Here is a 26,768-nt window from a genome sequence, read left to right as displayed (position 1 = left end):
TCTTGAGATCATTTAAGTTAAGGAATCTATCAGATTATCCAGCTGGGCCCCATTCAGTCACAAGCATCCTTAGGAAAAGGAGGCAGAGGGAGATTTGACCCACACTGAGCAGAAGGCCCCATGAAGATGGAGCAGAGAGACATTCGAGGATGCTGGTCAGAGTTTGGAGTGATGTGGCCACAAGTCAAGGAATGCTGGCCGCCACTGGAAGCTGCAAAGGCGAGGAATGGATTCTCCCCTAGTGCCTCTGGAGGGCGTGTAGTCCTGCCGGCAATTCGATTTCAGCCCAGTAATACTGATTTCACGCTTCTGGTCTCCAGAACTATGAACGAAAGGGTTGTTTTAAGTCATCTAGTTTATGCTAGCTCGTTATAGTGGCCATAGGAAAATAATAGCCCCACAAAAAGAGGAACAGTTATAAAAAATGTTATGTCCATAGATGGGAATTTAATCATTGCAATAACGGGTGTGTCTATATATGTACATGGAACACATCCTAAGATACAAATTGCAGTAGCATACTATTTATAGCAGAATCTCATGTGTGTGAAAAAAGTAAACCCATATGTGTATACACATAAATACATAGATAGGTGCCTGACCAGATGTTATTTTTAAATATAAATACAGAAATTACCTATGGAAGAGCATAAGTTGTGGGAGGAAAAAAGGCAATTTCCATAGTATTATACTGTTTAGGGATTTTGCATCATTTTTTATAAAGGGAAATGTGCTGGGAGTTTCCCCCAAACTACATTTTTACAGATTTGAAATATCCAATCTCTTTGAATGCCTATTTAATGCTTGTCTCCTTTACTAGACTTAAAGTTGCTTGAGAGTAGGAACGGCACCCGTCTTGTTCACTTTGGTCCCCAGCACTTCATGCTCAGCTGTCACATATTATACTCCTAAAAAAAATAATGTGTGAAATGAATGACGGGCTGTAACCTCTATCAGTAGCAGCCAGAGGTGAGCACACCCCCAAACTGACAGCAAACGCAGGCAGAGCCTTAAGAAATGACAGCACATACCTCCGTTTCTTCCGTCCTTCCCTCCAAAAATATGACAGCAGCGGCAGCTGAAGCAGGAAGACACACCCAAATGTTCCACCTCTGTTTCCATCAGATAACTAGCTCACTGTCATAAGCTTGGAATATTCTGAGGGGATCCCGGCTGGCGCTGCCCTGATTGCCAGGCTGAGGACAGTGTCTTGCCCTTCAGAAGCTGTATGGGAAGTCAGTGCATGCAGACCCAGGGCAAATCCAGAATGGCATTTGTAGAAAAAAGTATGGCTGCCTTCCTGCAGAAGTTTCCAGGGTAGATGCCAATGCTTTACCATCCATTTACCCTTGAGGAGCAAGGCTTCCTGGATGGGAGCAATGTAGGAAATGGAGCCAGTTGACCTCCTTGGGTGGTCAGTGTCCCCTGCTCCCTGTGCCTGGCATGGACAGGGTCTCTGCCAGAGGAGGACAGGGAGGGTCTGGTGCATAATGAGTTTAAGGAAAAATTAGCCTGAAAAAAAAAATCACTTAGCTCTCAAATGTCTAGTGATATTTATAGACGTTGTGGGTTAAATTACACTTCACTGACTTTGTCCTTTACTTTGACAAGCTAGATAAGATGATCTCGTTTTAAATAATCTTTTGTGTTTAGGTATTTCTCTGGCAGTTTTGTATTACAATTTAAAAATAGACTAGCCTATGCCTATACTCATGTTGGCTATGGTATTTTGAACTTGATTTCTGAGGCTGCTGACAGCTTTTGAAAGATTTAACGACTGGCAGCAAGAAAAACTCCCATAGAAAGTGTTCTATGAAATTTTTTCTCCTGGAAAAAAAAAAGGCATCATTTAGCAGGTAATATATTGCAATAAAAATATGGTTATGCAATAATGGTTCATTAATATGACAAATCATAACATAACCTTTTCTATTAAATGTAAAAAGCAATTTATTGAAATGAAGACATCTTCTTTCCTATGGTGCATTTCCATAGTCATTGGTTTGAAAGGTTTCTTTTTTATTATTATTCAAAACAGTCATTTTGATTTGCACAGGAGATAACAGTTGTTCATGACATTTTTATTTCTGCATAAACAGATTTCCATTTTGGCGAAGGTTAATACAGTAGGAATTTGTTTTTACTTTTGGATATACTGTGATACCGCCAGAGCACTTTGTTTGGTATGGAACCGCTAATTTATCCTTTATGCCTTTACGATCTTGTCAGAGCCGCATGTCTTCCTTAGTTTTTCTAATCTAAAATAATCCCAGGGAAATCCTTTGATTGTCTGTTTGGACCTGCTCCATTCCTAAAGCAGGAATGTAATGGGCTTTATGGCACTTACTTGGGAGTAATTTATCCAGCAGAGTGACTATAGATACTTGTTTTAATAAGAATATGCTTTATGGTAAGTGGGGACTGCTATTTAATTAGCCAAAGGGAAAGTAGTTCATGATACAATCTGTTCCAATCATCTTGGACATTAAACAAAAAGTCAGGCTAAGTTATTTATGTACATGCACTTTATTTGTAGTTGCTTTGAGCAAACCTCTTCACTGAAACTTTATAGCATTTTCTGAGTGAGCTGAATTGTGGTGTAGGAGGAATCAGGGAAGAAAAGGACATGAGAGCATCCTATAAAATTTTTGAAAAAGAAACAGAAGGTTTACTTATTGCTATCAAGGTTGTGAGTACAGGCATACCAAATGGAAAACAGACAGAGAACTATGATTTATCCTCTGCCATTAGGTGCATTTGGTGGAAAGTTACCATCTTTAGTGCATAGTTGGTGGAAGAATGTTGTGGGATGTGTAAGGTAGTGTGTGTGTGTGTTTCCCTTAGATTTCCAGTTGCTTCCAACAGGAACATGTTTTTGAAAATTCACAGTTACGGTCCTCTATATTTTATAAGAAATAGAGGAAATTTATGAGATTCAATGAAGACCTAATCATTTCAATTCTTAGAGCAAAATTTAGCATATGGGCACATTTTAAGAAATCTTCCCTTGCTAATAAAACTATAATGATATAATGGATGTAAGTGGTATTCATTTCTAATTGGCCAACATTTGGGGCAAGTACGTAATTGACCATTGAAGGGATTGTCACAAATGTATCTATGGATGGTTAAAAAAAAAGAGAGAGAAGAAAGGAAACATAATATGAAACTATATTCCTAGGGTATTGCCTCCTAGGTTATGGTTTGCTCAATAGTTGTGTATTTTTTCTCTCTTCCTGTGTAAACTATTGCAAGCCTAAAGAAGTTACCTATCGTAGGCACAAAGAACCCAGGAGCTAGAATCTGAGACAGATGTGGCTACACTACATTTTACCGCTGTGGTCCTCGGAAACATGCCTCACCTAGTGAAGTCTATTTCCCCACGTGCCCTTTCCACTTTGTAACACTGCAGAGAGAATTACATGACCTAGTATTTCCAAGTGTCTTCTGTGAAGTGAAGGTCTAGTGTAAGTTAGCACTTGCTCGTGCAACTCCTTGAGCATAAGGTTTGGGTTATAGTCATTTTTGCGCATCCCTGCACAGGGCTTTCTACCCCAGCGGGGCTCAGAACTCATCCTTAGTACTCTCTAAATGCTGTATAGTTGTCGGTACCTATTTCCTACACCTCTATTATTTTGTCCATAGTAGATATCTCATTCTTTTCAAAATGACTTTAAAAACTACAACTCAAACCAAAGAGCTCTAAATCACACAGTTTCTCTCTGTCACCTAAGGAACCACAGCACTGTCTTCACAATTGACCTGTTTCTCAGTGGCGGTGCAAAGATGTGACACCGTGCTAGGGTGAGGAGAACACTGTGGGCAAAGGACTCTGGTGGTCATGCAGTAAGGCATGTTAGGCCCACATACCATTGTGTGATTTTCATATCATTTTTACTTTACACCCTTAGTTTCTCCTGGGGAAAAAACCCCTGTTCTCCTGGGGAAATCTCAGTTGCCTAAACAAACACCCCAAAGATGGCCGCATATATGAAGTCATCTCCTAGACAGCTCGGGGAGGTTATGAAAGGTTTTGGAGCCATTACTGGTTCAACCATTGACTGCCACATGGTCCCAGCCATCAGGGAACAGGGGCAGTGCAGTCGCCTCTCGAAATGAGAGCCTGGTTGAGCCTGGGGATAGTATTCTTAACGTAAGGAGACAGAAAAGGAAGTACTAAAGACCGAACTTTCCTTCAACTCGGCGGTCTCACACATCCCTCAGTGACTTGGAAAGTTTTCTGACATGAGACAGTGTGCAGAGCAAGCTAGTCACTCCCCTTCCTCCTCCTGAAGACGTGTAAACAGCTGGTGCATGCAGTCCCCCTGGCTGGAGAGGGGTAAATGCACGACCGATGTTCAACAAATATAGGCTTATACCTGAGCTCAGAAAATACTGCATATTCCACAGGACAAAGGGCCCAGCACGGCTCATGGTCATTTCAGGTGATCAGTGTCAAGTGTTGGAGTATCAGCGTCAATACCTTTTTTTTTTTAAAGGCTGTTATTTGTTTCTTCTTTGGAATTCTTTAGGTCCTTTTGCTACAGCTTTCTCCACCCAACATTACACAATTGTGAGAATCGTTGATCACCATAATGCTAGTTTTCCTCAGTTCTTGTTGGTTTTCATTGTCAAATTTGATTCATGTTATTTTTTTTTTAAAGATTTTATTTATTCAACAGAGATAGAGACAGCCAGCGAGAGAGGGAACACAAGCAGGGGGAGTGGGAGAGGAAGAAGCAGGCTCCCAGCGGAGGAGCCTGATGTGGGGCTCGATCCCATAACGCCGGGATCACATCCAGAGCCGAAGGCAGACGCTTAATCACTGTGCCACCCAGGCGCCCCTGATTCATGTTATTTTTAATCTTATGTTGAGAAATCAAGGAGACCTAATTTTTCTCTCAACTCATGTTTGCAACTCATTTGTACCAGTGTGAGCTCAGAGGGTGAGGAGGGTGGTACAAGGAGGGTGAGCTCAGCTTCTGTTAACTACATTTTTCTCATAGTGTCCAAAGGTCTTGACTATGTAATAGGGAGCTCGGATACGAGGTTAAGGCCTAAACGCAGACATCTGATTCATCAAGTATCACTTATGCAATGAGTCTGAGTGTCACTGATCTAAGTAGTAAGTGGAGGGAATTAAATACCCTGTCCCAGCCCTCTAGGACAATGGCGGCCTGCTGACAGTTGTGGCTGAATACTTGTTACGTGGTAGCTACTCAACCAGCCTTGACAAAATTGAATGAAAAGTATAAAATAAACTCAAACTCAGGCAAACATAGAACACAATAGGAATGATTTAGATGGGCTGATTTCTCTTTTGTCACCAACTTTATAATGCTGAAAGTTCTGGAATCCTCAGGGTTTCAGAAGAGTGGAGTAAATGTCTCTCTGTATATCAGGATGTATGCTTGTGTTTACCATTATGGCATTTTTCATACTGTGGGGCTTACTTTTGTCTTTCTCACCAGACTGCAAGTTCCTTGTGGGCAGATCTCATGTCGTTTCGTCATTTCTTTCCTTTATTCACACCAGCTTCTCTAACTTCTGTAACAGGATGGGTGCTCAATAACCCTTCCACGTTGGATGAATAATGGGTGAAGGAATGAATGACCAGTGCTCAGCCCAAAGTACAGCCTGGGTGTACCCAATCCTAGTTTTCTTTCCATTTCCTAGGCTTAGTTCATACCCCAGATGATACTCTTTATTTCTACAAGTCAACTCCCAGAAAAGAAAATTATGTTATAAGAACACTCAAAGTGGAGTTCAGCCTGAAATTGCTGCATTAAAATGATTATCTTGCATGAACCCAAGCGTCTTAAGAATAATTTAATGTCTTACATCAGTTGGTGCTTCTGCTCTTCCTGTTTGAGGTCCCTTATTATAGATTTCCTAACATCATTTTTTAATGAGAAAGAGGAAAGTATAAATTATAGAAATTAAAAATACTAATGTTTCTATTTACATTATTGTTCACAACCATAACCTGATTCTTGAGGTTCTTTGCTAAGAGCTAAGTATATAATCTGAACTCTATTGTATTTCGTTTGGAAAACATTTTGCTCTTTCTTATTTGGGGAGGGCAACAAAAATAGGTCCCTTTACCTGTGAGAAGCTGTTAGAAACAATTTGTAAAAACTAGCTCCTGTCAAAGCACTCTTGCCCCACTTACTTCCTTTCTCGCACATCAGCCCCGGCAGCAGATAGAACAGATCATATTAGCTTCATTTTGCAGGGAAAACTGAGGTCGTGAATTTGAGTTCATTTGGTCCCCGTGTAGGACACTACCGGTGCATCACCCACAGGAGTTTCTAGAGCTACAAAACTAAGCATAGCTTCCTCTGAAGAAGCTGACAGCCTAGTTGAGGCAATATCGCCCTTCGACTGAGGTAGCCAGGGCCCCTCGTCTAGACACTAAGCTTTAAAGGGCCCTTAATCCCTCTTCTGACTATTCTTCTCTCCATGGGGCTATGAGATGTGCTCACCCAGAATTTGAGCCACCCTGTCTTCCAGACCACACATCAGAGACCCAGAATTTCTTGCCCAGTGAAGAAGCCCTACTTCCTGGGCTCGTGCACAGCCTTGTCACCAGGCTCCCCCTCTCAAGGGCACATCACTCATCTCTAGACCCAATAAGTTCCAGTCCAAAGGTCCACAAGGTGCAAAAAAGAACAGAGGGTGAGAAGAGCAGAGTAGAGAGCTCCAGAGAAATGTTAGGGACAGGCCTGAGAAGGGGAGATAGGGAAGCCAGCAATTACGGCACTACCTGTGGTTAAGAGGTATGATGGAAGTGAACAGAAAACACTATGGGAAGACTGAGAAAGGACAACCAACCCAGTTAGGGAGTGAGAGTGGAAGAAAGGGGTGTTGGCAAGGCTCTTAGAGAAGACGCTGAGCTGTGGGGGAGGGGTACAATTATGGTGTGAGGGCGCGAAAGGAACGAAGGGCTGTTAGGGAAAGGTCGCACAGAGCGAGACCATGTGGTAATTCATGGACCTGCAAGTTCTTCCATGTAGCTGAAGAAAGAGAAAGGGGCAAAAAAGTTGTGGAGAGAGATGCACAATTGCTGATATTTGCTACCAGCATTCAGTCCCCTGTCTTAGGGCAATCGAACCTGATTTTATTTGGATTTTCCCCATCAGCTATTGTTGGGCAGGGCTGGGGACAGGTGCCTTCTTTCTATTAGACTGAAGTCAAAAAGAGTGGCAAAATGCTGAAAATCACGGACGTCCTTCTGTTTCCAGAGCATTTCCATGTGGAACAGTCAAACAGCTTCTAACTTAGAGCCCTCTGGAATGGCCTGGTATCTCCTTAGGTGGAATCTTGTTCTGTAACCTTTCTTTCCAACCTGTCAGCACCGCACAGCATTCTAACAAATGTGATTTTTATTAAGCAAGTCATAGTTGGTGTCATTTGGTGGAAATCAAAGAGCCCTAGCTGATATCAGAAGAAAACAAGGTCTGCCTATTAAAGGCCTTGAAGGCCACGCTGTGGCATTTGAACTTTATTTTGAAGGCAATGAAGAACTGTAAAAAAAAGATCCTAACATGAATGAAATGGTTAAATTATTTGCCAAATGTCTGGCTACCCTAACTTACCAACTTAATAAGGATCTGGAATTCTCCACAGAGGCAATATGTTAAACAGGTGGCCCTCAGTAAGACAAAAAACATGGTGGCTCTTATTATTATTCCTATTCTTAAAGAAATGCAGCTCTCCAAATGACTTTTAATTTTGCTCATAAATGAATAAATATTGAGCTCATAGCACTCTCTACGCCTTCTCTTTTTAATATTTGGATCATGAAATAGTCATTGTTACCTAGATTAAGATATTTATAAATACATAGGAGTTGTATTATGTATGCTTTTTCTTTGTGATTTTCATCCTTTTGCATATTCTGAGCATAAATATTAAGAATAGCTTCTTTAAGAATTAGTTAACTGAGAATAAACTTGTCCATAAACTTGTCCAAGCATGTGTTGAGTACGATTTATCTGTCCACCTTAATCAAAAATTGTTTTTATACATTTTAAAGGGGAAAGACAATTGTGATATGTTTAACTCTTAAAGTAATTTATTCATTCATTTAGCAACTGTATTAAGGTATTTTAACGCAAGGTGCTATACCAGACCCATTTTCTGATGACTCACTCAAGGAGTTCCCAAACATCCGGTGAGAGACAAACCAACTGTGCCCTGTGCATTGTTTTACAGTTACTCTGACAATTCTAAGATGAGTCTTTTTGAATAAAATCTCTTCAAACTTTGAAAATATAAATAAATTCCCATGATCTGGCAAATCCAGGAGATTTCATGTGGCTGGCTGTCAGGGAGAGTGTGTATGTATCTTTGCAGTTTTGGCAAGTTGGGGGCCTACAAGGTAAGAATGAGACCTTGATGCCCTTATGACTTTATTAGCTATTGTACTCTGAAGATGACAAGCCTACATGTTTTGAAATTTACAGTTTCCTGGAGCTTTTCCACAAACAGTTTTGACGTCGTATAGAATACTTGATCAACTGTCACCCAAGGCGATTTGAAGGAAATGCAGGAAATGGAAGGGTCTATTTTGAACCTTGAAAATGCAAGGTCTTCTCTTTTGCCATGATGAAGAAAAATAAACCCTTATAGAGAAGATCTATGGAACACTGGAGTTGAAATTCCAAGCTCTGCGTTACTACAATTTCTGGACATTGTCACAAAACTGCTAAGCAGTATTTGCAGCTCTTTGCAAAGCTTGTCAGTAAGACAACTTTAGTGAGAACTGGAATTTTATGATCATAGATATTACACCTGACGCTATATCATGGTTAAAAATGAATTTGGAAAGATACAAGGACTCAATTAGCAAGGCAATGACGAATAAGCAGCATTCCAGAAATCCTCACTCTGTGATACTTTGACATTTATAGCTGTGTGACTTTAAGGAGGATGCCTAATCTAATTCAGTCCCAGTCATCTCATCTTTAGACATAGCTAAGAATACCTACTTCTTAAGATTACTGGGACAATTTCATGAGATAACGCATATAAAGTGCAAAATGAAATTCCTGGCATATACTAGGAGTTGAATAGATGCCGTGTCCTTTCTATTCTTGTTAGTGCTGTATGCGATTTACTCCCAGGAGAAGGTAAAGCTCTTTTAAAAATGGCATTCGTTTTACTGATAATAGAATTAAAAAGTTATCTGCCAATTATTGAAGACCTACTTAGTTCCAGATTAATAATATCTTATGTTTATATCACACAATTACGTGAAGTAAGCCTTATTACTGCAGTTTTACAGATAAGGAAAATAAGACCCAGAGAGGTTAGATGACTCGACCAGGGACACAGAACTAGTAGGGGAAGCTGCATGTGATTCTAGGCCTGATTCCAAAGCCCCTACTCTTTCTATTTGTGCACACGTATCAGTCAGGTGGCGATAATTAGAAGCTGATCAATCCCTTACACAAATCACTGTGAGAGTGGATACACGATCAAAAATCCTTCACCGTTAGAGACATCTTAATGTTGTCTGGGCATTTTTTTCTTATACCTTTGACCTTTATTAATTATAAAAATTTTATTTCTTAATTTTATTAAAGTCCCTTGGTTGAAAATTTTCTATTTAAAATCTGATATTTACACACATGCCCATTTGAATTTTTTAAGGAGTTAATTTTCCCATGATGTCTCATTTGCTAGTGCACACATACCATCCCTGTAAACACAGAGCACTGCAAGGCTTTCTAGTCAAATAGGAGCAGGATGGGGGATGGATTGAAGCTAGTATTTATACCTTAATTCCCTGGGTTGGAGTGTTAATGTATGAATATCACTAGGCCTCAGGGTGCAGTCATAGGAGGCATTCTCAGTTAATTTCACTATTTCATAAAGACAGAGTCAAGAATGTCTTATCCCTGGTCTTTCCACAGGGATTTGTCTTCCACTTCATACTGTCAGTAGACTTTACAAGAAGGCTTGATAAGTTCTCATCAGTGATTACAATCTATTGTATTTTATTGTCAATAATTGTATATGTGAATATATACACAGATGCCCACCTGCATCAAATGAGAAGGGCTACAGATTTATTTTCCCACGTTACTTTTCTGAATAACAATTTTTCCACATTGGAGTCATTACGGAGAACAGGAAGCTTTATTTTTCCCTTGCTGTTCTCTGTTTCTACGCATCTGGTCAGAGAGTACCCGGGTGTCGGTGGGTGTCCTTTGCTGTCTCAGCACTGAGCACATTAGTATGTTGTTGTAATTTGCCATTTTCCCCTCTTTAAAGTACCCCCCAAAAAAGTCTTTTTGTATTGCATGATAAATACCAATCAAATGTTAGTAGAAAAATACATAAATTCATGTTATTTCGTTTTTAAAGTCTTTATAGGAGTTTGAGATTTTGGGGTAGGGGAAGAAGGGGACAAGGAGGAGTATTGTTTTCACTTAATTCCATGTTGACCAAAATTGTTACTGGGAGTAAAATTAAAATATACTTTTCCTGAGCCTTTACCATTACATATACTTATTAATGTTAGGCCTTCTAGAATATATATCCAAATCTTCTAAGGGCCAGACCAATGGACAGATCATTTTTGCTTGAAGATACAGTTCCCCCACCATCATACATTAGCACTTGTTTATGATGACAAATTCAAGTTTAGGACTCAATGATTTCTCTTCACTTATTCTCTAAGGCGAGAAAGTGAATTTTCTTCTTGGACATCTGAGAAATGTATATGGAACCCAATCATTGAGTCTACTGCAGTGGGTGATCATGTCATCAGTCAACTAAAAAATGCCGTGAGCAATGAGATTCTCAAGTATATTGGAGAGATTGACTGAATATATTAATAAGTGAAGTCTAATTAGAAATGCGGCAGGATTTGATTCCTACATCAAAGAAAGCAGTGAGATCCCACTCACGGCAACCTTATTCTCTTTCTTATTAGTGACGATCATTACACCAATCCTAAAATGGAAGTAATGTGAGAACACAGTCTTGCCTCAGATTAAAGCCTTGGGATGGTTACTTCTTGAAAGCAGGAGATCTCATTCTTTGAAAATTCATGAAAAAAAATGTTGAACAACAAGTTGTTTGAGTTATTCTGGGTACTTTTTAGACCAGAATGTGTTAGATGATTTTTAAAAAAATATATGAACATACTGTCCTTAAAAAATTAGAACGTTATAGCATAAACTAGAGTTTCTATAATCCCAGAGGTGACCACTATTCTGAGTTTGACGTGTATTCTTCTAATCCTTTTCTGCTCCCTAACCCCTCTGATTCTGTGTTGTGCATTTTTGACTAAATGTGCAAGTATGATTATGGCAACATTGATTTTCAGGTGTGGCTTGTAGAATTAGTCTCATTACTTTAAAGTCAAAGCTTGTATAATTCATTTTTATAATTCTGTTTAGTATTTCCCCAGGCCTTCCAATACTTAAAAAGAAACACACAACAGGGGAATAACTCCTGAGGCAGCACTCAGATGGCGGGAATTCTACAATCACTTATTAAATTGGCCTCCTAAATCCTGAGCGGATTTAGTAAGATGGAATTTCAAAGGGCGTTACAATGTATTGAATACCATTTTACTTAAAAGAAAACTGGAGTTCAGAAAATTAGATCTAGTGGGGTTCCTATGGGAAGCCTCCTTTTTCTTCTACCCTCCTCATCCCCCCACCCGTCTCTTAATGTCTTGCAGAGAAAGGCAAGAAGAGCCACAGATCAAACTAAAGAAATCATCCAAACCTTTGTTCTTGCTTACCGGACTCTAGCCCCTCTACTCTTTTATGATGCTGCTTGGTCTGAGTTATTATTAGGATTTATAAGCAGTCCCATGATAGACTTAGATTTTTTAGGTGTTTATAACTGTCATAAAAATTTAGTGTGGCATGCAAGGTCTCAACCTGGCAGTAAATTTTGCAATAATACTGCTCCATATTGTAAGAAAGTTGTTTGTCCATCTTCAAGGAGTTGGGAAAAGGGTGGAACAGAGCAAGCATTTCATTGTACTAGGAAAATTTTGTCACTGGAAGGAAGAAGCTACTTTGTTTTGCAGAAAGAAAGGGTTTTAAGTGCCGTAAGGACGGGTACCATATGTCAGAGTAGATCAGAACCCAGAGCAGCCTCTGTAGTCACCAGCTGCTTCACTTTGGGCCAATTACTTCGCCACTCTGTCCCTGAAAATTCCTTGTTTGCACAATGAGGATAATAATAGTAACCACCTTATAAGGTTTGGGGGAGCATTGAATTAGTTAATGTATGGCAAACATTTAGAATAGCGCTAGGCAAATAAAAGAACTATGTGTTCCTACTTAATCTTATCTTAGAGAGCTGGCTAAATTTTCTAAATTCTTGCCCAGACATACTCACTAATAATGAAGTCGTGTTTTGAGGTACCTAGAGGTTAACAGAAAACGTAATTATGATTGTCATTATGCATCATGTGTAGTCAGAGAGCAACTGTAAGGATATTCCATTTTTATATTTTCGCTAGACACAGTCTAGGGACGAGAAACAGAACTCTACGGAATGCCATCAGACTTCTCCCTTCCTCCAGAAAGGGAGATGCAGACAAAGCTGAACCCCAAGTGGGAAGGAGGATGCGCTCTGGACTGAGGGCAGCATGTCCAGAAAAATCATGGTTTCGGTCTTGGTTACCGTGAGTCTCAAGCAGATAGTAGTCTCGGATCTTATTTCCCAAAAGGTCTTATCGTTTAGAATTACAGATGGTTGACTCTAAAGAAAATCTGAAGGTTCTTCTTTCCCCAAAGGAAAGAATCTGCTTAAGTGGGTAGACAGGGCACTTTCCTAGCAGACCCTTGGTAGTCTGACTTTTGTAAGAAGCTGCTTTTGGAGCTCTGTGACTGTTGAATAACAATCTCTTTTTTAAAAATTGCCATAAATTTTAGCTTGACATATAGGAAGAAAAAAGGGCACAATCTTTCTATTTTCCACATTTGAATAGTAGTTGTTTCCTTTTTTTCTCCTTTAAGCCAGTAACAGGTGTGTGTGTGTGTGTGTGTGTGTGTGTGTGTGTGTGTGTGTTCATAGACAGCACATTCACTTTTGTAGTGAAATTACTGAGTGAGAAGAAGGAGAATTGAAATTCACTGCCTGCCTGCTATCTCTGAGGCCTGCACGGGGGCTATTATACATTATCTGTTTGATCCTTACAATAATATTGAGAGATATTCTTATTCCCATTTAGAAGAAGAGAAAGCCAAGGTTCAGATGAGATGAGCTTGCAGAGTAGTAAGAAATGGAACCTAGATCTGAGTACAGGTCTGCCTCCAAGGCACGTGCTCTTGCTTGTCCCGTAGAACTCACTTGTGGGTGGACACACCCATAGGAGTTCACAAGACTCGTATGCTACTAGACATGGAAATAGCCATATAGAACAGATAGGTGGGATTTGTTCCTGGTGTTCCCTTCATCCATCTGCCTGCCGTCATCCTTCCCAGTCCTTCACTGTGGTATCCATTTTTCTCATTCTGTCCTAAACTCACCAAATGCAAATCAATACCCTTTTAAGACCTGATTGCCTAAGTCTCAGTTGTCAGGATCATGTTTGGTGAGTAGAGCTAGCCCGATAGACCAGTTCATACTAACTCTACTCATCTCAACTTGCAGTGATGCAGTTCTGGCCCTTCCACCCTGCCCACTCTGCTGCTTCCAGACACCTTCAGGACCCCGTAACACCAAACATGCTAGCCCGAATTTAAACCTGACATGAAGCAGAGGCAGGAAAGAGCTCTCATGTATTTTCCCACAAACAGTTTCCATCTTAGTGTGGTACTATTTCCTCTTGATTCTTCCTGAGCCAATGGCCAGCTCTTAGTTGACACTCTTTGAGTCTGAAGACTGGTAGCTTCCATGGTCAGGTGATGTTTTGCACCTCTTCTCTTCTCCATGTTCCCCCTTTATCGTGTGTTATTTGTGCATATCCCTCAATCCCAGTAGATGACAGATATATTTGCAGACAAGGTCTGGTGATTATACGACACTTGTATGAGTCCTGTCCTTCAGCATCAGTGCCCTGATGACATGCAGGGCAGCCGAGGTTAAACCCAAGGCATTTCAAAGCCCAAATCCCTGAATTCAAATTCTTGCTCTGTTATTTATTAACAATGTGATCATAGGCAGACTATTAAGCATCACTGAACCTCACTTTCCTTATAGGTAAAATGGAAAGAATAGTAGAACCTAGCTCATGGAGATGTAAAGATTCAATAAGACAATTTATTCAAAACACTTCATACATTGTGTCAATTCTAACTCAATAAAACTGGGGAAGAAAACACTTTATACGGGATCTGGCACATAGTAAATTATCACTATTTATGTGGCAAAATTTTAAAACTGTCAGACAGAAACATCAGGCCTGTAGATCGGTGATTTGTAAAGATTGAAGTAGAACATTGAGCATCACGTGAAATGCACGTGGTGAAATTAATATGAGCTGCAGCTCATTCAACTTTTAATCTAGCTTTATTCCTTGAAGGGACATTATAAAAATCATGTAGATTCTTGACCCAAATTAATTAGTTATCATTATTTAGTTATATTCACAAATAACTATTAAATACTTACTACTTACCAGGTGTTATTTATCAGATGAATTATGCTCAAAAGATGCAGGTTAGTAGACATCATCAAAAAAGGCATTTAAAAGGTAATGTTCTTCATTTTATATAAATCCTTTTTTATTTTAAAAATTTAATGTCATGTAAATTGCATTCAGGGAATAAGAGCTTTTGATCTCATTACAAGATACAAGTTTTTCTATTAGGAGGCAGAGTTAATTTTCAGTCTGTGGTCAGCCTGGTGATTCCATAGTGGTTTTTCCCACTTGGGACAATTCTCTTAAATCCATGTGATGTGAGCTACAGGGTATTGTTACATAGATTTGAATATGGTACATCCATTGTAACTTGCAACGTATGCTGCAAGAACTCAGAGATTTTTGTCTACTTTGTACACTCCTGAAGCCTTAGCAACTAGACCAGTTCCTGATATACATTGCTAATGAAATGTTTTGCTGCTACGTACTAGATTTTGTGATAGACTCTATTAACATAGATGAGAAATGGCTCCTGCTAAGATCATACTCACCATAAACTGAAAGAAAATAAGTAAATCAATGGAAATTAAGTGAAAGATATCTCTTTGGTGTGAAATAATGGCAATTCTTCCTGTAGAATGTAGAGGTAGAAAATCTAGGTTTTCAAGTTATTTGGAGTTTTCCAGATGAGCATAAGTTGATGTTGGAGGAAATATAGGCAAAGGGCAGTCTAGAATGATTGGATTTATGGAAAACCACAGCACCGTCGCTATTTTCAAATAATTTGGAATGATCAGAGCCCATGGTGTGGAAGAAGAGTAGCAAAGCAAACAGTTAGTAGGAGATGAGGGTGGTTGCCAGACTGTGGAAAGTCTTTGTGCCATTAAGGAGCAAACTCTTATGTTGTGGGCAAAGGGGAACCATTAATGTAGAGTTATCAAAATGGAATGACATAGTTTTTGTCTCTTAAAAAGATCAATCCAGCAACAGTGTGAGGATCTGTTGTATGGTCAAAAGACTGGAGGAAATGGGAAATGTCCCATAATTTAGGTAGAAACAATGCAAGTATTAACAAAGGCAGGGCTGTGGTGGCAGCTGGAGAGATTTTAAGGTCTAGAGTAAAAGGAACCTATTGACATGAATGAGGCAAGCAAAGAAGGAAAGGTCAAGGTTTCTTACTTGGGTAAAGGGTAGATGGTAAAACCATTAATCACAAATGAAAAATTTAGCTTTGAAAAAGTAGGATTTTCATGTGGAGCTGTCCAGTGGGTAGTTCTTATATGTATGGGTTTGTAGCTCAGAAGAGAAGTTTGGGTGGTAATATATCTGCTATCTTCAGAGTTTATACAATCATCCAGAGAAACTATGAAAAATTAGAAAAACTATGAGACCTCTAAAGAGTTAGAATTCTCTGAGCAATTGTCCTAAATCAGAGGCTTCCAGTGGGCAAGCTCTGCCCACATACTCAGCTCCTTCTGCTCTCATTCTAAAGAGATGAAAGGAGACCTTAACATTAAGATAGCTTAAAAAAAGGAAAAGAAAAGAAAAAAAAGAGAAGAGAAGAAGAAGAAGCAGCAGAAAAGATTTGAGCCAGAACTTCAGGTTTATCCATGAAGACAGAAGTCTCCGAACTTGGATGTGTAGACACAATCTACTACGCGAGGTGGCCCGTCGGAGGATGAGAAGAAAGTACTGCAATGTCCACGTACATTTTTTGTCCACATGAATAATAAGAGTGAAGTTAACCTTCACTATATTTAATAACAGATTAAAATAGTGCTCACTCCCTCCACGTTTGAGAAGATCAAGTGTCATCTAAGGGTCCCTAAAAGAAAGCTGATAATTCTGTAAGGTGAAATGGTTAGTGAAGTCACCTTCAACTCATCTGTTTATTTTACTCATAATATGGTATATTCTGGTTTATGTAGGGCCAGGGATATGAATTTATAGATTATGTTATCAGATTTTACTAAAAAAAACCTCTCCTAAAATGGACAAGTGGTTCACAAATTTTCTGGCAAAGAAATAACACTGATTGAAGATAGTACCCTTAATGCAAGCACAGATGAATCTAGGGAACATACAAAGCTGACACTTCCACTCACAGAATAAACTCTGTCTGTGAGCCGAAAACAATTAAGATTTGTTTGGATCTTCCGATATTCTTCCAAATGAGTAAAAAAAAAAAAAATTTTTTTAAAAAGCTACTTGAAATATGGGTTTATCATCCACTATCATGACAATTAACCTCAAATGGAACATATGCACTGAGATATCAGCTAATGATCTTTAAAAATAATGCTTATTTTATCTCATTCTTATGAATTTATATTTTGTGCATGTATTTTCATCTATTCGGAGAATATGAGGTAATATAATTGATAAAGTATGTATATAGAAGGTTGGTTTGGTAACTTGAATTTTTTTTTAAAGGTAGGAATGAACAATCAATAAGATTTGGAGAGCAGTGAGTTAAGGAGTGGAGGGATTTTTGAGCAAGTTAAGGAGAGTCAAAATGGATGTCCATAGCCTATATCCTCTTCCACATAAGCTGAGAAAGGGGTTCCCTGTATTTCTCTGTGTAATGCATCCCTTTAAAGAAAGCCACAATCTCCTCATCACACTATTGATTACATTATTGAAATTAAATCTCTGAGCCATAACAGGGCGCAGAGGCAAGAGGAGGAGAAATTTTAGCAATGTGATGATTTTATTAAATGTTTGAGAGCCTCAGCGCCAGAAATTACAAGTGCAATCATTGGTCCTAGTTTCACAGACCATTAAGCAAACAACCTGTTTCTGTTTGGACTATTTTATTTGATTCAGGTAACATAAAAGACTTTCGTAACAAGAAATCCATGAAGAAAAGTTTACTTCTCAATATGCTTCCATTTAATCATGCAAACTTCCATATGAATAACATAGCTATATATTGCAAGTTGTGGCACTGACACTGGCATATTGGCTATCCTTCAGATTCCTGAGTTTTTCCATAGCCATCTGTTGGTTCTGGGGGTTCAGAGAGTGCAATCATCGTGAGAAATCTTAAAGGTTTATAGAAGTAAATCCAACATGGAAACTGTAGTGTGAACCCCATTTGCTGTCAATACTTGAATTGCTTTGATGGATTGCAATTCCCAGAATGTCAAGGGCTAAAGGAAAATAATAACAGTGCATTCAGTAAAACCAAAAAATCAGACTTTCAATGATGATTATGCACATCTACCAATATCTAAGAATTAGAAGACATTGATAAATGAAATTGACAAAGTTTAAAGACAAACACCTTGAATATAATAAATTTAGGTTTCTTTTAAGGAAACGAGTATTTTTCATGACTTGAGGGAAAAATAATACAAACTCTACAAATCTGGAGATATAAATGATAGCATTTGTCCAGTAGATAAAATATTACAGGAATTAGTATTTGGCATCTAAGATTCTTCGTGAGCAAAAGACAGGTACGTCTCAATGTGAAGAAGAATATGGCAGTGATGGGTGTAATGTAGAAGAGATGAAGGAGCTGAGTAACATTTATAAAAAGCGTAGTGTAAGAATATTAAGCCATCTTTATGGACCTATTTTATTTTAAAGATTATTATTTATTATAAGTGGGGGGAACAGCGGAGGGAGAGGCAGAAGCAGGCTCTCTGCTGAGCAGGGAGCCCAATGCAGGGCTCGATCCCAGAACCCCAAGATCATGACCCAAGCCAAAGGCAGATGCTTAATGGACCGAGCCACCCAGGTGCCCCATGGACCCATTTTAATTACCTCTCACACTGACAAAGGCAAGTAGTTATAGGAAAAATTTCACAATCATCACAGAGATTCAGAGTTTTATCTAACCATGGTATTTCTTAACTCGTCCCCAAGTTGGCTCAAGAAGTTGAGGTAAACAATCTCTCTCCCAGAGATAAATAGTAAACCTACAGTTTGTACCTGATTTTTCCTGGGATCCATGTTCTCTGGGTGGGTCCAACAGTGAATAATGAATATCAAAAGAAATGATCATTCAGCACTGGACCAAGTATGGGATCCACAATTACAAGCACTTTAACCAAGGGGAAGAAAAATAGTTTGTTGAATTAGAAACACTTTCAGGAAACTAATGAGGTGATATAGGAGTGAAATAGATAAGAATAAGAAAATCGTAATCTTCTGATTAGAGAAGGGCTTCGAAAGTAAGAGAAGGGGCGCCTGAGTCTCAGCAGAAACTGCCCATGGAGAGGCTCCAGACGGAACACATCTTTGGCATCTCGTGTTTATCTAAGCAGGAATTCATGTGCATCTGGGGGCAGTTTCATGAGTCTATTGCAAAATTTGCATTATGTCCAAATTAGTCGTAATCAAATAGCAATCAATTTCCGTCTTCAATATATATTGAACGATTTTTTAGTGGTAATTGGCCGAGATTTTCTTTGGGTTTAAAAGTGGACTATTTTGCTCTTTATCTTTATTACTCTTGTGTACCCTTACCAAGTCCCTACGCTGAACGCAATATATTAAAACAAAACCACATGCACTTGGCCTCCTTACTTCATGCTGAGTCACTGACTAGTTCTCCTTTTGCTGGCTTTTGATCCCAGGTGTAAGTCCAAGCCTCTGGTCCCCCTTGGTTACTCATCTTTCTTAAGGCTAGGCTTTTCATCTTCTTGACATTTATGCCTCCTCTTCTTCTGCCATCTGTTCTCACCAGCATAAGAGATCTTCTGGAAGGTTTTCAATTTTCTTAGATTTCCACCCTCTCACACCTCTCTTGATGCTGCAGCTAATACTTGCCTGTCTTGAACCCATTTCGCTTGATCTTTGCTTTAGATGATACAGTTAGAGAAGTCTCCTTACACTAAGATCTCATGAGCCAGTTCTTCTTGCACCTTCTTTGGTATCTATATCGAAACCAAACTTTCTTCTAAGACATCACTGAAGCTTTATCTTTGAGCATACTCCAGAATTCGCATCTTAAGGACTACAGGGATTGGCAGGCAATTCTCTTAACTAGACACTTAAGAAACCGCCTCCAGTTTGCTGAAAATGGAACATATGATGCAATTAGGATTTACGGATGCAGTTGTGGAGAACTCAATATCAGGAAGCAGGTGGGTAGGGGAAGGGGAAGAGGGGTACGAAGTGTTGTTTGTCTTTTGTGGATGACCAAGAAAAAAAAAAACCTGCCACCATTCTGACAGTCATTGTGTAAGTGCACAAAAATAACCAACTAGGATATATCCAATTGCAAGCTCCTCCCACCTCTGGATATTTTATCTTTAAATCTGCCACCTCTGCTTGTGAGCGTGAAATGGTAATAACAGTGACAAAGGCTACTAGGCATAAATCCTCCCAGAAAGCAAACAACTTGTATATTCTTGATGCCAACAGCAATAAGGGGGGGAAAAGGCAGCAAAAGAAGGTTTAGCGTAGAATAAGGGCAGCGGCTCATGATAACAGGAGGCAGAGAGGACGTGCCTCTTGTCTGTCTGAGGACTGCTCTTGATGATATGTAGAGCAGTTCCTGGACTTGGTGGTAGAGAACACACACACCTCTGGGAAACAAAGCGGAACCTGATTATGAATGAAGCCCAGGGGATTTCCCCCACGTGACCCGGTCCCATTACGATCGTCAGTGGCTGCCTCTTGCTATCTAGGAAGACTTTGGGAGCCAGCTGCATAATAAGGGCTTTCTGAGCTCCAAAAAGTATAAGGTATTTGGCATCTGTACACTTACGTCTTCCTGTAACAGTGTATTTTATTGTTTGGAGAAAGAAGTAAATCCATGTGAAGCAAAAGTGATGAGAGCTTTTAGTGATTTTTATGGTTATATGTGAAGATACATTTGGCACTTTCCATTCCTGAAAGGTTTTTTTTTTTTATTTAAATGGTAGGTGATGGTCTCCCCCTGTTTCTCCTTCTCGCATTCACTCTTCTTGATCCCATCAGCAACGTATTTCCTTTTCTTTTCTTCTTTTTTTTTAATGATTTCTTATTATATTATGTTAGTCACCATACAGTACATCCCCGGTTTCCGATGTAAAGTTCGATGGTTCATTAGTTGCGTATAACACCCAGTGCACCATGCAATACGTGCCCTCCTTACTACCCATCACCGGTCTATCCCATTCCCCCACCCCTCTCCCCTCTGAGGCCCTCAGTTTGTTTCTCATAGTCCATAGTCTCTCATGTTTCATTCCCCCTTCTGATTACCCCCCCTTTCTTTATCCCTTTCTTCCCCTACCAATCATCCTAGTTCTTATGTTCCATAGATGAGAGAAATCATATGATAGTTGTCTTTCTCTGCTTGACTTATTTCACTTAGCATTATCTCCTCCAGTGCCGTCCATGTTGCAGCAAATGTTGAGAATTCGTTCTTTCTGATAGCTGAGTAATATTCCATTGTATATATGGACCACAACTTCTTAATCCAGTCATCTGTTGAAGGGCATCTCGGCTCCTTCCACGATTTAGCTATTGTGGACAATGCTGCTATGAACATTGGGGTGCATATGGCCCTTCTCTTCACTACGTCTGTATCTTTGGGGTAAACACCCAGTAGTGCAATGGCTGGGTCATAGGATAGCTCAATTTTTAACATATTTCCTTTTCTAAACCCTTCCCTCCTCCCAATGAAGAATAGAAGATAAACACAGGGTGACCACTCTCTTCCTTGGGAGAAGAAACTTTTCTTCACATCAGGTGACGAAACAAGGCATGTGCTATCCACTCATTTTCCGTTATCTCTTCCTATGGATGGCTATTTCAAAGGTGATCTTATAAGAAGCCCCAAATAGGCAATTTGCCAATGCCAGGCAACTAGCAACTCATATCTGATGTGGCCAACCTCAGAAGTATTTTGGATTAGACTGCTGAAAAATCATCAAAAATCTAAGCCTTCTTCTATTTACTCTCGGCCTATGGGTGTTTCTAGTCGGGGTGGGGTAGTCCACACAACAAAGCCCAGGGCAGCAACGTGGCAAAATCAGCAGCTCCCCCCAATTCCACTCAAAGCTTCAAATCCAAGAATGCGTTCTGGAATCAAAGGGAAGTACTTGCTGCCGAGAGCATGCCACAGTGCCTGGTCGTAAGAGGTATAAACGAAGAAGTTTCCCGATGTTTGTGGACTAAAAGGCAGGTCCTTGGTGCTATAATTTTAATACGAGTGGTGGTGGTGGCGGGGGTGTTGTGTGTGTGTGTGTGTGTGTGTGAATATTTATTACAAACTTATTCTTCACCTAGGAAGTTCTTGGCAGGAATTTAAAATGTAAGGGTTATAAACTAATAAATGTGCTTTGAACAGTGCCAGTCTTACAGTCAAGAGAGGGCAGTACGTGGCACTATTAAGGATAACAAGAATTCTCTGATGGGAACTCTAATAAATGTAGTAGCATGCTGTAATAAAGAGCACTAGAAAATGGATGAGGTATAACAAAATTATTCACAAAGAGAAATGGAAAAGGATGTCATGCTGAGTGGTTACATGCAGTTATATAGACACTAACAAGGTTATCACGAGAAGCTGAGTGCTAGTACGTTCACATATGTTTTCTAACTAGCACAAAGAGAGACTGTTTTTATCTTGAAGAGCAGGAGAGCCTGGAGTTAGAGGTGTGCTAAATCTTGCTACTGATTTTTAATAATTCAGAGCCAAATAGCAATAATGGTTCATGTAGGTCAGTTTAATGAACAAAGCAACCTCACTTCAGGTTGTTTGATGGAAGGTTCTCTGCCGAGTTGCTAACTGGTATACTTTACAGCTATCTCCAGGGTTCTTTTTGATATGATATTATCCTCCTCACACACTGAGCTTTCTATACACCAAAATATAATGTGATGCCACAAGCGAGGATGAAAACACTGAAAGAATTTTCAAATGAGCCCATGAGCTCTTGCTCTGAAACCACAGTGATGCTAAAAAAACAGAGGCAGCCGCCCCGCGTACATACCTCTCAAAGAAAGTTTTCCAGGAACCACAGTAATTCAAAGAGTTGGCTGGGCAGTCTTCCGACAGTCCTTGGAACTGACAGGAGAAGTTTACCCACAATATTTTCGTTATCTGATGCTCGCCACCACAAAACAGCAACAGATTGACGCGATATTAGACTGATTGTAACCAATTCGTTAAACACGATGATACGTAATCATTTTATTGACATGCAGGACATGTGGGCTCCTCTCTTCCTGTGAATTCCCTTCCGTGCTAAATTTAAATAGTGCCGCATTGCCAGTGTGATTTACATTTAACCCATGGAAAGAAGTTTTAACCTAGGGATTTGAGGCATTTAGATTTTTTGAGACCAAAATCATATCAAGACATGGCTAGGAGTATCAGCAGCAGTGTCTCAAGTCAATAAAAATCATTCCAAGGATTTTTCCTACTGAATTTGGCCCTTGGGGATTTTTCTTAGAGATTCCATTTTAGTTGAAGCCCTGAGTCATCTCTATATGAGGGGAAACCAGAAAACCCACCAACATTAGCATTCTGCAGCTTTGGCCACATAACCTTCATGACTGACCTGAGCCTCGTAGAATGAAGACTTGTCTCCGTCTCTCTCCTCAGATGCCTAACATGGTATCTGGTGTGCTAGTCAGCAGGGCTAACGTAAAGACTGGGCGATGTTGGGTTTTTCAGTGTATTAGCTCTTGGGATATTTCTCCTTCGTTCTCTGCTCTTCTCTGGCATCTCAAAGTGTACACTTACACATTTTGGAAGCACTTGGAAAGTAAAGACACAGATATCGAAGGGTGGACGTCCTCTGACCACACCCTCCCCACCCTCATGAACTGCATGTGGCAAGGGCTCCCTAGGCTCCTCCTAGACGCCATGCCTTACCCCGCAGTGTTCAGTTACACTCAACTTCTCGTGCCAGGGGTTCCTCATGAGTTGAGGTATATTCCATCCGTCTCAAGTGCCACTTGCCCTGAATTTATTTAGTGGGGCTCCGGGCCTGGAACAGAGGCAAGGTTCTTCCTCTCAGGTTATAAATGCTATCATTGTGTGTGCGCTGGTTCCCCACGGTAAGCCACCTGCCCAGGGAGGGTTGTGTTTCCCAGAGAGTTTTCACGCTGAACGTTTGCTGCAGCTGAAGCATTTATGAATGGAAAGATTGAGGGCAGGGGGCTGGGTGTGGGGTTCAAATTGAGAAACTGAGTACTTGTTTCTTAACTGAGGAAAACAAACCATCCTTTGCTCTCCAGGAAGAGCCTGCGCAATGGGGGCGCAGGTGACAACTTCCACGCTGAGAGTCAAAGAGGATTAAATCCCCCATCTCATTAATTACAACAGTCTTGCACACTTGCAAAACTTACGGTAGGTGAGCAGTCATCTACTTCACCTGCTTTGAGCCTCATCAGAGTGTAGGGTATGTGTGGTCAACCCCATTTTACAGGGGAGAAAACCAAGGCTTATAAACTATGAGATTTGCCGCTTAAATCCTAGTAGTGAGTGTTGAAGGCAACTGAGGTCTTCTCTCTCTCAGTCCATCGATTTCTGCCTCAAAAACATCTATAGGTCCTTTGTCAGCTGTTAACACCTTTACCTAGCCCTTTTCATAGCGACCATGGGAAGCAGGAAAGAGATCTCGTTGCTGAAGACAGAGGCAGGTGAACTTGGAGGAAGCTGGAAAGATTTGGTCCGTGACGTCACACCGTGCCGGAAGGACTGGGTAGATTTGCAGGCCCGAGGAAGCTAGCGCACGGGGGCCTCAGGGAAGGAACGGATAGTAAATGTTCCTAATTGAGGAGAGAGGAAGGGAGCTTGGATAAACTCTAAAGACCAACTTCTCCTTCCCAAGTTTGCCTTGGGGAGCAATACAGCAGAAAGCGATTAGTGCAGGCCTTAACGCTTTGTATGTGAGAGTGACTAACGTTTATTGAGGGGAGACGAATGTAAGCAGAGCCTTCCTTTCCAAGGAGTGACTAAAATTCTGCTTCTAAAGCTTCCCGATTCCCTGTCTTCCTGGGTCACCCCTTAGTGTAGCAAAAACCCTGGAACAAAGTCTCCTGGCAAGAATGTGTTAAAGAAATGAGCATTACAGAAAGAACGAAAAATGAGAAATACCAGGAAATGTTTCGAAGACACTGCATCATTGTTACTGGGAGGAAGTGTCACACGTAACTTCAGACTAACTGTTTATGTGGTGGAAAATCAATTTTGAAAAATGTAAGCAGTGGCCACAGTGGGGCCCTAGCTAGGATTTGAAATAAACCTCCCTTAAGTAGGACATAATTATTTTCTTTGGTTTCTAAAATAGTGGCTTTCATAAGCAATAAAAATATTTATTTAATGCTACCGACCCTAACCTGTTTATCAAATCGAACCGTAGTCCCAGGCATTCAGTCCTAGCTCTGGCTCACGGACAGGTGGGCGACGTCTGCTGCAGGGGGAGGTCATCTCTTGCTGGGACACGCCGGAGAGGGGGATCGCAATGAAAAGGATGCCAACAGCAGGCACCATCTCATTCTCCATGCTGAATCCCCACCAACCTTGCCAGCCACATTTTATCTATGAAACAGATTTATGGTTCTAAAAAGCAGAACACACTCATCAAATGAATTTATTTTAAATACTGAAGCCAAATTGGAATTTTTCATTGCATCTGTGACTTTTTACAATGAATCTGGATATAGTTTTGTACCCACTTCCAGTCTGGAACAAGTTCTATCTTACTAAGTATTTGGTCTACCCACCTTCCTCTGTGAACCACACTTAAGGCTTCATTCCCTTACCCAAGTGGGAGTCCTCCAAAACTGACAGCTCTGAGGTGTTAGGCGACTGAGTCTTACGTCTTTGATACCCGCTGGCCTGTGAGGAATGGCCGTATTCTAAAGAATTCGATGCTCTTTCAACTTACTTTTACATAGCAAGACAACACAGAGTAGCCACTCACTGATACTTCTGGTTGTGACTTTGGCTACCTAGGTTAAGCCTTGACTGCATACAATGGAGAGATTTTATTCAGGCAGTGCTTTTTGACACTGGCAATTAACTAGTTGGCGTAGGGGGCAAATAACTAATTTAATGTGATTTGAAGCTTAAAAGAAGCTGGGGATTTTTTTTTAGCTTTCTTCATCATGAAGTGTAATGTAGATGCGAAAACCCCACAAATCACAAAAATGTACACAAAAATATGTAGCTCAATGATTTGTCACAAAACAAACACCTCTGTGACCACCACCACCTGGGCCTAAAAGCGTAATGCTTGATAAGGCATTCCTTCTATTCATTAATTAATTCAGCAGATATTTTCTTTTTTTTTTTTTTAAAGATTTTATTTATTTATTTGACAGAGACAGCCAGTGAGAGAGGGAACACAGCAGGGGGAGTGGGAGAGGAAGAAGCAGGCTCATAGCGGAGGAGCCTGATGTGGGGCTCGATCCCATAACGCCGGGATCACGCCCTGAGCCGAAGGCAGACACTTATCGACTGCGCTACCCAGGCGCCCCTCAGCAGATATTTTCTGTGTCCTCGCCGTGCCAAGCACTGTCCTAGGCATACTTACAATACAGCGGAAAAGACAAAACAATATACAAATGAATATATAACCCTTCCGACAGATATGTGATATGAAGAGAAATGGAGCAGGGTAAGGGACATAGAGGGTGGACGCGGAGGAGGGCAGCTACTTTCGATGTAGGGTTACCAGGAGGGCCTTTGAAGGACAGGGATCACGTGTAGTTTTGGGTTGTGTCCCTGGGTGCCTAGCCCAAAGTATCAATGACCAACTGTCTTTTGAGTAAATTAGACAACGATGGAATCGAGCACTCATGACAGAACAAAACAACCACAAAAACAAACAGAAAACAGCAGGAAACAATTGCAGATTAGTTGGGTTTGTGCGCAAGAAGGCTAGGCGAATGGCATTCGTCAGGGCAGAAGAAAACGTTGGTCGTTAAGCTCCAGACAATGTGTGGCATTAGGGCAGGAAATGTGATTCATTTTCAGGCACTTCCTTCTGAACTGCGGCACTGAGCTGAGATTTGACAAGTTCGAGAGAGCTCTAAGTGAAGACACCAGACTATTCAATTCGGACCAAACAGTGTTCACCCATCCATGGCTAGCCTTCACCTTCCGACATGTTTTCCAAATCGGTGACTGTGTATTTTGAAATGCCAGTGAAAGATAAAGGCAGTGAGGACAAAGGATAAAAAGCTCAAGGAATGAAATACTCTTCAATTTTAATACTGGCATTGCTGAATAGCCCACCAAGTATCACTT

General features: G+C 40.4%; 1 long non-coding RNA gene across 2 annotated transcripts in view; it reads left to right on the top strand.

Moving 5' to 3' along the window:
• Positions 1-1,631: 1,631 nt before the first annotated feature.
• Positions 1,632-26,768, top strand: part of LOC123795245 (uncharacterized) — a 170,904-nt gene continuing 145,767 nt past the window's right edge. For both annotated transcript variants that reach the window (XR_006780417.2, XR_015726294.1), the window contains exon 1: positions 1,632-1,856. This is a non-coding gene — a long non-coding RNA (uncharacterized LOC123795245). The remainder of the gene's footprint in view (positions 1,857-26,768) is intronic.

Source organism: Ursus americanus, chromosome 12 (assembly GCF_024610735.1).
Source record: "Ursus americanus isolate L20-20 chromosome 12, mUrsAme1.1.p, whole genome shotgun sequence".
Taxonomy (NCBI): Eukaryota; Metazoa; Chordata; class Mammalia; order Carnivora; family Ursidae; genus Ursus; species Ursus americanus.
This window is presented reverse-complemented; position numbering and strand designations above follow the sequence as displayed.